The sequence below is a fragment of the Schistocerca gregaria genome, chromosome 2, assembly GCF_023897955.1.
Source record: "Schistocerca gregaria isolate iqSchGreg1 chromosome 2, iqSchGreg1.2, whole genome shotgun sequence".
In the NCBI taxonomy this organism is placed as follows: Eukaryota; Metazoa; Arthropoda; class Insecta; order Orthoptera; family Acrididae; genus Schistocerca; species Schistocerca gregaria.
In genome coordinates this window covers 502,235,306-502,248,373 of record NC_064921.1, presented here as the reverse complement: position 1 = coordinate 502,248,373, position 13,068 = coordinate 502,235,306, and the positions used below count along the sequence as shown (strand labels likewise).

At 42.0% G+C, this 13,068-nt stretch overlaps 1 protein-coding gene and 1 long non-coding RNA gene across 3 annotated transcripts in view; one reads left to right on the top strand and one right to left on the bottom strand.

The window, feature by feature from the left end:
* Positions 1-13,068, bottom strand: part of LOC126328522 (uncharacterized) — an 86,425-nt gene that overhangs the window by 70,760 nt on the left and 2,597 nt on the right. The window lies entirely within an intron of this gene.
* Positions 11,774-13,068, top strand: part of LOC126328451 (box A-binding factor-like) — a 219,331-nt gene continuing 218,036 nt past the window's right edge. The window contains exon 1 of one of the 2 annotated variants that reach the window (XM_049996036.1): positions 11,774-11,847. The gene's annotated coding sequence lies outside the window, so the exon portion shown is untranslated. Of the gene's footprint in view, positions 11,912-13,068 lie in introns of both variants that reach the window. The other variant, XM_049996038.1, reaches the window with a different exon arrangement.

Here is a 13,068-nt window from a genome sequence, read left to right as displayed (position 1 = left end):
ATATATGTGAATACTGCCTGAATAATATGTTGTGAACAGTACTGGTAGTAAAATAGTGATAAATTAAAACGTCGTGACTGATGCTTTAATATTATTGCTTGAACAGCGAAAATGTAGTAAGCGATAAACTTTTTATGTCAGCAAGACAAAGTTTCGTAGAATTCTGAAATTATGTGTTAAGTTTGTTGCAGTTCACTAAATGCTGTTATTCTCAGATACTGGATGAATATAATCTGCGTGATTTGCACGCCCTGAGTTCTGCTGTCTCTAGCCGTATACACAGTTTCTGTAATAGTTGACTTAGTATACATGAAAACTATTCGCATTTGCCAATATGGACAACCATCAGTTGTTTAGTGGAATGAAAACAATGAAAACTGGTGGCGGACCGGAACTCGTACAGGGGAGATATTTCATTTGAAAGTCGCTTGCCCGTGTCAGCGAATGAATAGGATATTACAGTGCTTGTGTTGTTCGGGAGTACGATGCAATGTTTCTTCGGACCTGTCTGCGTGTCCGAAGTAACAGGCACAGCAGTTATGAAACACATGTAATGTATTCACAATTGCGAATATGGCAACCATCAGCTGAATAATGAAATGACGAAAACGAGTACAAGTTTTAGACACATGTTTAAATCATATGGTTAAAATGGCTGTAAGCATCTGCCATATGCAGATGATCGACAGAGGCCTACACAAGGCCTAGTTTAGTTTTATGGCTCTTACCATTTGTACAACAAATGTAACTGAACTTAGCTGCTTCAGTGAATCTGGCGTTGGTTTCCCATCCGAGCTTGTTATTTATGTTTACACTTAAAGAAAGAATACTATCTTCCCCTTAGGTTTCGTTGCTTTAACAATTTCAAATCCCCAGTTATAATTGTAATGGAAATTTATAAATTAGCGCATTTTCATAACAAAAATATTCATAGAATGACACATTAATGGGTTAGAAATATTTATTTTTACATTTCCACAAAAATACAGGCCCCATACAGTTGTGTATGCCAGGAAATCTTCCATAATTCAGTCATTTCTTACGGTGATATTAATGAAGGTAGTTAAAGTTCTTCTTGACAAACAAGGTAAGTATTACAAAAAATCAAATGGCTCCAAGCACTATGGGACTTAACATCTGAGGTCATGAGTCCCCTAGACTTAAAACTACTCATACCTAACTAACCTAAGGACATCACAGACATTCATGCTCGAGGCGGGGTTCGAACCTGTGACCGTAGCAGCAGCGCTGTTCCGGACTAAAGCGCCTAGAACCGTTCGGCCACAGCGGACGGCAACGCATATGGAAGTTTGGCTCTGGTCATGAGTCGTGCTCGAGTAGCCTAATGGTAAGATTGCCTCTCGTGATTAGTGGGAAATCTGGGTTCGAGTCCCGGTAGAGCAAATCACAGGCACTGTAATATCGTATTGACTTACTATGTGAAACGTTTAATGAGTAGATTACGAGAGCACTTAACAATTTTAAATTGGGTCAATAATTTTATTAAATTTTGAAAATTAAATTTTTGTTGCTCTGGCCGCCGTTAGATACGCAACCTGCAACTAAGACTCTCCCCCAGGTTGCCGTTCGGTAACATGCTCGTAGATGCTTTGCTGTTTATGGTGTATCTCGCCTGCTCACCGCTTCCACTGGAACCCAATGAGGAGGATGGCACAAAGAATCTGGCTGTGTCCCACTTACAGATGTGGATCAAACACTCACTATGAACAGTGCTTAATCGGCACTAACCACGGTGATGTAGGAGAATAGGAAGGATAGTGCCACAGTCGTAACAACGGGAGGATTCCAAATTCGACCCCTCAACTGCAATACGTTATGCATTCACGATTTAGAAGGCAACAGAAAATAAAAATTAAATACTGGAATCAAGAAGAAAGAGTTCACTAGCGGCATTGAGCTTAACGAAACACTAAATGCCAAAGGATATGAACAATTTTTACAGCAATGATTACTGCGTACAGCAGAAGACTAGTTCGGAGACAATGGCTGATTGTATCAGCATGAAAATGCATCCTGTCATAAAGCAGCACCTGTGAGGCAGTGGTTTATGGAAAACAACTTTCGGCCGCGCGGGGTAGCCGCGCTGTCAAATGCGTCTTGCCACGGTTCGTGCTGCTCCCCCCGTCGGAGGTTCGAGTCTTCCCTCAGGCATGGGTGTGTGTGTTGTTCTTAGCATAACTTAGTCTAATTTAGTTTAAATAGTGTGTAAGACTAGGAATACATGATCTTAGCAGTTTGATCCCCTAGAAATTCACAGACACACAAAACAACTTTCTTCAAAAGGATTGGCCTGCCCACAGAACCGACCTGAACGTAATGAAGAGATGAGTTGCAACGCCGACTTCGCTCTAGGCCCCTGCACCCAACATCACTTCCTTGCCTGATTTCGGTTCTTGATGAAGAATCAGCTGCCAGCCATCCACAGACATTGAGAAATCTCACTGAATGTGTCCACAGCAGAGTTCAAATTGTCCTAAAGGCGAAGAGAGGACACACCTTATGTTAGTGTCCACTAATAGAGCCCGGACACTTTGCATCTGATAGTGCATCTGCGTTAGATGGCCTCCTACATGGCTTTCGAAGAACAGTGTTTTCGAAATCTGAAAGTATGTTCCAGCACTGGAGATTTAATCTGCCAGGGAGTTTCAAGTATGGGAACGACAGATGTTAGTTTCTTCGTAATTGTAGTTAATTTACCATCGAATCAGACAAGGCAAATTTCCATCTAAGGCAAATTTTCGCGTCCCTTTTTGTTGCTGTAGCAATGGTCACACACATGGGTGTCACAACTAACGGAGGACAAGTGACACAGTTGAGTCTACACTATAATAGAAGGAAAAACACGTCACAAAGCATAGGTCGCTAAACACACCATGTACTTGGTAACTGCGATTATATAGTTTCCCGCCACAATTGGCTTCATGATTTGAAAGCATTATCCTAATTAGGCTGACTACAATGGTCAGAATGGTATCTGAAGAATGCTCCTTTCCAGTATGAATTCAGCGTCTTATTTTTCTTGGTGTTGTATGGAGTTGACAGCGAAGGAAACTGCACACAGAATCGTTCAGCGCTAGGTGCAGCAGTATTAAGGTATTTATACAGCGTCATGATTCAACGCCAAGGGCTGCTGATAAAATTTCTTCGTTGTACAACCAGTTCCGCGTCACAGATCATCATCAGGCATAATAAAATATTTAACAACGGCATACAAGGCGACATAAAATCAGTGGCCTCAAATAACTGTATATTACTCATATACCTTGTATTATTTATTTACCTTGTACTGTTTTATGCTAGGCTCTGCATTTCGATTTTCTGTGTATCCCTAAGATGAGAGTGAGGCGGAAATAACTTATCGTTAATCCCTCTGTGCATGAGTAATTTTAAGCCATGTTAATTTTAGAGGAACGGCTCTCAAACGGTAATTATTGGTGGTCACCAAAACGGTGGTGACCTTTTGGGCAGCTCCTTGGTTTGAATAAGGACGCCAAGAGAGGTAGTCGGTGGTTAGGACCAACCATACAATGACCACCTAATAGACCTGGAGAGCTCCCTCAGAACTGGATGACTTGACAGACGTCATAGGAACGGCCGTTTAGCGTGCTCCAGCGTCACTCAGCCTTACTTCTGTCGGTCTCCTGGAGCAGTCGACACGTAGTGTCCGTCGTGCCCATCACAGACGACCTCGTGGCCAACTGCCAGCCGGCACTGGGATAAAATGGGGAGTGATAGGGTCTACACGGTAGGTAACGCACCATCATCGCTAGGGTTACATCCTACATCTACATCTACATCTACATCCATACTCCGCAATGCACCCGACGGTGAGTGGCGGAGGGTACCTAGAGTACCTCTATCGGTTCTCCCTTCTATTCCAGTCTCGTATTGTTTGTGGAAAGAAGGATTGTCTGTATGCTTCTGTGTGGGCTCTAATCTCTCTGATTTTATCCTCATGGTCTCTTCGCGAGATATACGTAGGAGGGAGCAATATACTAATTGACTCGTCGGTGAAGGTATGTTCTCGAAACTTTAACAAAAGCCCGTACCGAGCTACTAAGCGTCTCTCCTGCAGAGTCTTCCACTGGAGTTTATCTATTATCTCCTTAACGCATTCGCGATTACTAAATGATCCTGTAAGGAAGCGCGCTGCTCTCCGTTGGATCTTCTGTATCTCTTCCATCAACCCTATTTGGTACGGATCCCACACTGTTGCGCAGTATTCAAGCAGTGGGCGAACAAGCGTATTGTAACCTACTTCCTTTGTTTTTGGATTGCATTGGCTTAGGATTCTTCCAATGAATCTCAAGCGCGAAAAACACCACCGTACTATACTTCACTGCTGGCTGTACACATGAAGGCATTCACCAACCCCAAAGCCAACGATGGCTCCAGGATATAGTGTGATTCATCTCTCCAAATCACTCCAAATCACTTGTTGCCAGTCATCCACTGTCCAGCGGTCGGTCTTTACACCACCTCCAGCATGGCTTAGCTTCCACTTCAGAAATGTGTGGCTTGTAAGGAGCTGCTTGACCATTATGCCCCATTCTTTTCAACTCCCGATGTAGTCATCGTGCTACCTGGACTGCTCGTAACTGTTTGAAATTCGCGAGTGATTCCTTCCGATAATTTTATGCAATTTTTTCACAAGCATCCTCAGCAATGTTGGACGGTCTCTGTCCATAAGTACATGAGGTCTGCAAGATGTTGGTTAGCTGTGTCTGTTCCTTCGCGTTTCCATTAATTAACGCCGTCACTAGCAGTTGACTTGGGCAGCTTTAGAAGGGTTGAAATGTCCATGATACATTTGTTACTCAGATTTCATCCAATGACTAGCTCAATTGATATCTTGCTGCTTCTCTACTAATACACAGTACCTGTCGCCTCGTTTTATACTGCTATCTCCGTTTCGTGTGACTACTTCAAGTTAATTACGCACTACATCGGATGTCCAGGTACTGTTGAACAAATAATGTATGCAGGAAACCATTTTAAGCGTTCAGAATGTAACGAAGATGTGTTGGTGGAATGAAGCTGAGAGGAGTCGTGAGACTTCCGGGATAACTGTGTGGCCTGCAAAAGTCGACAGCTGATCTAGCACTCAGTTTTAATCTGTTGAGGATGAATCACAGGGCCGCACACTAGGCTACATAGTGTCATATTTATTCTGGCTATATTTCTTGAAACGTCATAGTGTAAAGTAGGTGGGCATGGAAAACACAATGCCAGTATTATACATTAATCTGTAGGCGTATAAACCGTCTTGTCAACATAATTTGCAACATACTGTTTCCTGGCTGCGGCTGTGTGCTCTTTTGTTCACTAATGTGCACACCACAACCGGTTTCCCATAGCCTATCCAGTGGACACAGGCTTTTGTTCGGCCTGGAGATGACGTGCTGGTTGCCCTGTAATCTTTGGAAATAAAGGGATATTTGAAAAGTAAGGTCTGATCGCTCGCAAAATGGAAGCCACAGAGAAAATCAAAAGTATTTCATTTGCAATAGTTTGCTACATCTTTCATCTACTTCTCTACGTAGACGCCGTTCCGACTTAGTTGCCGGCCAGAGTGACCGAGCGGTTCTAGGCGCTACAGTCTGGAACCGCGCGACAGCTACGGTCGCAGGTTCGAATCCTGCCTCGGGCATGAATGTGTGTGATGTCCTTAGGTTAGTTAGGTTTAACTGGTTCTAAGTTCTAGGGGACTGATGACTTCAGAAGTTAAGTCCCTTAGCGCTCAGAGCCATTTTGAACCGACTTAGTTATTTGTTGCATCGTTGTGTCAAGTCTTCAATGCCTTCATTCATAGAAGATAAGCGCCTGGGATTTCCGACACTTCTTTAAGCTGGTCTGCAGTTCGTTATCTGTGCCGAAATGTTACTTTCATAGACAGCGGCTCATGTCAACGGAGCTGAATATCAGAGGGAGCCAACAAGTTCGGGCTTTAGCTTGAGTGAATAAGCACTTCCCATCGAAAACGCTGCAGGAAGGTCCTCATTGCGGTCAAGGAGCTTCAAGAAGAAGGAAAACTATGACACGTACTTGATGTGCGACTGCAGGAAATCAGTTGCAAGTTCTCAGCGGGCACCCGTCCTTGGAGGGAGACACAATTGTTCTATGCATCTTTACGTGCTCGCTGTCTGCTCAGAACTGAAAAGAGGAATTTGAGGCGATCGACAGGCATATTAGAAGCACTCCCCAACACATCTGTGCAAAGAGTCATCAGATTTTCACTGTCGTTTCCTTTTCGCGACCAACCGGAACTTTCTTTCTGAATAGCCCTCGTAGTTTGTGGCCAAGGCGTGAAGCCGGCCTAAGGGGTTGTTAGTTTCCCAGAACGAGAGGTGTTTTCCTGCGTTCCCTGCACAGGTTTAAATGCAGTTTCTTAAATCCTGGCGGGAAGCAACACTTTACAGAGTAGTGGCAGCAGGAAAAGCCAATTGAAATACTTGTATTCAGCGCATGAAGTAAATGGCGGGAAGGTCTAAACGTAAAATAATATTATGGTGTGATCTGAGGGACGCGATCTGGAAGAATCGCGAGGTTATTCTTACAAATAAATTAGTAGGCCCAGTGGTGTGGAAGTGGTATTTTATGTGTTGAATGTATCAGCTCAGGAGTGCGTGATTCTCAGTGATCAGTGAAGTTGTGTCGGAAAACTTGGAATAATTAGCCAGTGTATTCCCGGTCGCGGGCATGGAGTTCTGCCTAACCGTCCAGTTTTCTGATGAGTGTCGTGCTTCAGTGACCGGGCAGTCGCTCGGTCGAAGAGATCTTATATCAGATGGTGGTTCCAGTAGCCAGCTGCAGTTTATCTCCTCTAAACGAAGCGAATTCGGGGAGTTTCAATGAAATCCATAATTTCCATTCATTTAGGTAACAATTTGAGTGTGGTGGTTTTGTGTGACTTTTCCCTACTACTCTTTTTGGGATTCCATACCTCAGTCGGTAAAAAACGAAACCCTAACAGTATCACTTCGTTGTCCTCTGTCTGTTTGCCTTTCTGTTAAAAACTCCTTTTCTCATGAACGGGTAAACGTATCAATGTGAAATTTACGTAACTTGCTGAGGCCTACGGTTCCCTGAGGGTGTAAAAAAGTGAAGCTACGCAGTCAAAAGATACGGCCAATTATGTCATAAATTTGATACTCACTTATCAAAAGCTATTGACTACTTGCAATTGAGCGAGAATCATGAAATTGGACAAGAAGCAACGTTTCAAAGTACAAGTAATGGCACATCTTGTAAATTGTTAATTTTCACAGGAAAAAAATATATTTTTGTTATTCCTGAAAGTCTTGGAATTCTCGGCAACAGTGTATTGACAGTAGGCGGCCGTTGTGGCCGAGCGGCTCTAGGCGCTTCAGTTCGGAACCACGCTGCTGTTACGATCGCAGGTTCGATACCTGCCTCGGGCATGGATGTGTGTGACGTCCTTAGGTTAGTTAGGTTTATGTAGTTCTAAGTCTAGGGGACTGACGACCTCAGATGTTAAGTCCCATATTGCTCAGAACCATTTGAACCATTTTTTTGTATTGCCAGTAGTGATATTGATAACAGGCAAAAATGGTCGATATTCTCAATTCCTGTGATGACTTAACTGTCTATACGCTTAATTAAGTGTGTACGGAACCCGCGGTGCGTGAATCCTGCTAGCTCTTACACGTATTTTTTTACGTTGGTAATCAGTCTTCTGACTGGTTTCAGACAACCTGCTACGACTCCCCTTGTATGTCAAACTCTTTATGTCACAGCATCGTTTACACTGAACGTCGAGAATCAATCGTTGATGATACTGTAATCTTTGATCTACCCTACAGGTTTTACCCTTTACAGCTACCCATAAAAGCATGCAATTTCTTTCCTGTAGTGTTGACACCTGTACAGCCCGTCTTGTCATTGTTTTCCATATGCTACTTTCTTTACCTATTATGTGGAAAGCCTCCTCATTACTTATCTCCCCACCCACCCAATTTTCAACATCCTTGAGCTGCACCAAATCTCATTCCTCTCTTTGAATTTAAACTGCTGTTCTATTTTACCTTCGTGGAGATCGTCACTGGAAGCTATTAGGAGCCAGCTGTAGGCGGTGTATTTTCCGGTTCTCATACCTCAAATTCCGTTGGGCACCATTATTTTATGGCCAGTTCCTCGGAAAACCGCTCAAAAAGGGTTTTCTAACTGTATTTTCGCCGTCACCAGCGGACCAAAACCCAGCTGAGGATTCCAAGACGGCTATGCACAGCAAACGGCTGAAATTTTTACGACATATTGCTAATGTCTTAATATCTGTATCCGTTTCCAGGATATAGAGGTTCAAAGTTACACCACTTCCACACGTAAAATCCGGCATGAGGCGAAATGTAAATAATAAATAACCGCAGCAAATTGCTCAAATTTTAACGGTATATACTCCAGGTTCTAGAAGAACAATCTCCTTGTTTTAAAACCTCTTTATCCATTATCGAGAAACACACCAAAAAACTTATTTTTTGGGTACCAAAACCCAGACGCTGAATAAGAGACGACTATGCAGAGCAAATGTATTCATAAGATCCATATCTAGAACAACCTTGAAAATTTTCTTTGTATCTTCATCGGTTTTCTAGATATAGGGTTCAAAGTTACGCTACTTGTACACGTAAAATTCGAACCTAAAATCCGGCGTGAAGAGAAAACGGAGTGTATAAAGTGACGTAGCATGGAGAAATATGCTGTAAAGTGTTTCTTTTGTCATCTGGGAGATCCATGTTATAGCGCTGAAGCGTATAAACGTTTTTTGCTCGTAAAATCCGGCCTGAGGTGTCAAATTAGTATTGCACAATTTCAATTTCACATAAGCAAGCTGTCTAAATTTTACTGACCAAACAAATTTCTTTTCATTTGAATTACATGTCCTGCTACAGCAGGGAAAAAAAGGGAACCAACGGAAAAATGCTTCTATCGGAGCACAAAAAATTCAAATATGTTTTCAGCATTCTGTTCCAATAATTTTGGCATGCGAACGTATTCAAGCCTTTTTATGTAAGAGAGAAGAAGAGAGTGGCATTGGAAAAACGACGAAAAAATAATAAATCTAGAAGGTAGTATAGAAAGAGCGAAGGAGACAATGGCAGTGTGAGAGAAAGTGAGGGACACTGTGACAGTGGAATAGCTGACAGTGACAGAACAGTACTATGAAAAGGGTGACGGATACAGTGTCAGTGGGAGAGGCATCAAAAGAAGGGCAAATGATAGTGGGTGAGGGCCACTGATAAAGAGATACAGAGTGCATGACATTGACAACGAGGAAGAGAGAAATAGGGACAGTGAGAAGAGGCAGTAGCAGTAGAAAGGTAGGAATGAGATACTAGCAGTAAGAGAGAACAAGAGGGAGAGAGTGACAGCAAGAGGAGACAGTAGGAGAAGGACAGAACGGAGGGGACTGTGCCTGTGACACAGGAGGCTATGACAGAGAGACACAAAGAGATAATGTCAATGAGATTGGCCGAATGAGTGAGTGAGAAAGGGCAACTGGGAGTGGACTGTAGCGATGGACTAGTGGGTGTGAGTGAATTACAGCTAGAGGAGGTTGTGGGAGCATGAGATGAGTTGCATGTTTAAAAACAGCGTTAATGTGTTGGCATGCCAAAATTTTTGTGAACATTTTTAAAGATACTGAGGAAGGTAGAATGAAGCACTGGTACCCTATTTTTACTCAGAGTCTTTTAAAGAAACAGGAAAGTATTCGCATTTTCTTTTTTTTGTGCTCCGAAAGCCGCATTTTTCCGCTGGTAAACATTGCAACTGTAACATCTACAGCGCCTCTGGGTGTTGAAAAAAACGAAAATATGTCCCAAATTAGCTCCCATGTCCTTAAAATATAAACTCACAAAATGACCCAAGTCCCTCCACAAGTAGTAATTACGAAAAATAAATAAAAAACAAATAGAGGGAAATATCTAGTATAGAAAGCAAAAGAAAAGAAAAGGAAAATTTAATTATAAATTTTAGAAACATGGGAAGGGGGAAAACAGTAGAAAATATTAAAATATTAGTTATTCTAATACGTAAGACAATCAATATTATAGTCATAGAACGTAGGTCTGGGACACCAAAGATAGTGTTTATTAAAGTATAAATAGCCATACGTTGTAATTACGATACACCAGTCCCTAGTCTGTTCTACTTCGGAAGTTATTTAGGACGTACAGCTTTAGAGAACAACAATTGGGACTTTATTAAACGGGGATCGAGAATAGATCGTGACGAGATTCTTTTTGAGGTTTGTCAATTCAAGACTTTAATTTGGACATTTATCAGATTAGATAAACGGGAAGGTGAATAGTAATCTCTTTGGCTTTAATGTCAATTCGTGTGAATATTTAAACGCTTTACTGAATTAAGAATTTTAACCGGATTCGGACTTAGAATTGTGATAGTGGGAAACTTTAACTTCAAGCGACTAGTCATCATAGTTAATGACAGTTTGCGGATATTAAATAGAAATAACTTATTTACAGAAAGTGACAGGATATTATCTAACATCTCTGATGCTAGAAGGAATCCTTCTTAGACATCTAATTAAAGAACTTCTTTGAATGAGATCGTATGAGTGAACCTATTTATTAATAATTCTTCTCAATAAACTGACGTTGTTAATTTGAAACCAAATACAAGTCTTGAACATTAATTTAACTTAGATTAATAAACGTTAAGGTTAAGTGATCTACGCCAAGGACAAATTAGAGATTCGTATTTAAAACAATTGAACGAAAGGTTAAAGTACCGTCGTCTGTAAACATAGGTAGTAAAGCTACTAAAGATTTTTTCTCTGAGTTGGGAAGACTATACGTGTAGTGACCCACGTTTAACATTGGGTTTTAAAGGTAATCAAACTGATACTCAGCCGGGGCAATATTAAATAAAACAGTGGTTAGCACACTGGACTCGCATTCGGGAGGACGACGGTTCAATCCTGCGTCCGGCCATCCTGATTTAGGTTTTCCGTGATTTCCATAAATCGCTTCAGGCAAATGCCGGGATGGTTCCTTTGAAAGGGCACGGCCGACTTCCTTCATCATCCTTGCCTAATCTGATGAGACCGATGACCTCGCATTTTGGTCTCTTCCCCCGAAATCAACCCAACCCCAATTAAATAAAAGTAAAACTCTTCAATGACAGTAAATGTGTAAAAAAGAAAATCAAACTTTCACCTATTAGACGAAAAAGCGAAAACAGAAAAAGGGCTGCTACACAACGTAAATCAGCGAAGTGGTGCTCTGCTAATTTGTCCACACATCGCTAAGAATACGTAGATTCTGCTCGCCACTATGACGCCACGAGAAATCCGAGGATGCACGAAAGGAATACTTCCAATGGCGTCTCACATTTGTAGTTGCAGCCTGCCTCACATAATGAAGTACATGTACATTCTCAGTGAACGGGACATGTTACTTACAGAAGAGGAGGGAGAACTTGTGTGTGTCTTGGAGAACGTAAAATGAGGAAAGTGCGTATTAAGTACTGCCGTAAATAAAGTCCGGTTCGCCAGTGGCAGCCCTTTAGATTATGACGCCGATAATTTGACGCCGAGAGTGAGTCACATGGCAGGCCGGCGCAGCTTATTAAAGGAGACCGCCAGGTGGGCGTGAGGCAGCCAAGATGGCTCCGCCGGGCCTTTGAGTGACAGGAGAGAGGTGGGGAGGTGGGCTGGGGACTTGTGGGGGTGGGGGGAGGGTAGAGGCGTCGGAGGGGAGGGGAGACGCGGCGCACACACACAGACGCACACGACCTGCCGCCGCCGCGACGTCCACACGTGCCGGCGGCGCTGGAGCGACACCGGTAAGCGACGCCCAGCTGCATCTGGCCTGCGCCGTGCTCACGACCGACCTTCTGCCGACATGCGGTACGCTGCGTCACGCTGTTTCATGTCTTGTGCCTTACTTTTTGCACTTTCTCTGTGACGAGGCATTACTCAAATCAGCAGCGGAATAGCTTGTTTTTATCTAGTAGCTGTTGTAGACAGATTCTCAACAAATAAGCAAATGCCGACAAAAAATTGGAGATAATGATAATAAGTATCTTAAAGTGCTGTTAATATGACTAACAATGTTATAAACACAGGAATAATTTGCCATGAGGGTTTGTATTCTTCTTAATTACTTAAAACGTGTGTTCCAAAAGTTCGGTACGAGATGGAATGGCGAATGACGTAGTAGAAACTGCGTCGAGTAGCTTTATGATTATTTTAAATCTTTCATTACAGTTGTAGTGTTCAGCGGCCGAAATGGATAACGTATATTCAGTAGAAGGTGGTTGCGTTGAATACTGATATCTTCGGCGACACGTAGAGGAATTAATATAGCTATTAACAGTTGACATGCAATGTATTTCATTATTCATAATCGCCCATTAACATGAGTATTGTTGACCTGTTGGCATTCCTCGATTTGAAAAATTCTTGCTGAATTATGATTAGTTGGATGTAAGTTCGAAGTTTGCTTTTGTCTCTTTAAATTAACATTGGACCTATTAACTTACTGTTGATTTGACATTATGATTTCATTGTACTTCACGACGAATAATTTGATAAATTTGTATGACTATTTTTGTAAGTCGATGCAAGAAACTATGGAGAATTAACTTTACGTGATGAAAATTCATTGCAGCTTTATTCGTAAAAAAATATACTTGAGAAGGTAACGAAACTATACCCTAAAGCTAGTTGCGCTAAATTCCGACCGAACAGGTCTTTGGGACTCAAACGATATCCAAAAACCTCAAGATGTCAACAAGTTCCAAGTCTCTCCGAGTAAGAAGAAAACGCTCGAAACAACATTACTGTAGCTTACATCAGCTACAAATTGGAAAATCAGTGTGTTGCAAGCAAGCGTAAAATATTTCAGTTGCAAATATATCCAGAAATCAATGAACGTAGCTTTTATAAATATTATTAGCGTTTATCAATAAGTACTGCGAAATTCATCTTCCGCTCGAATTCCAACTGTGAAGACATCCACAAAACTAAACGGAAGGCAGACATTCAAAATTGCAAGAACATTC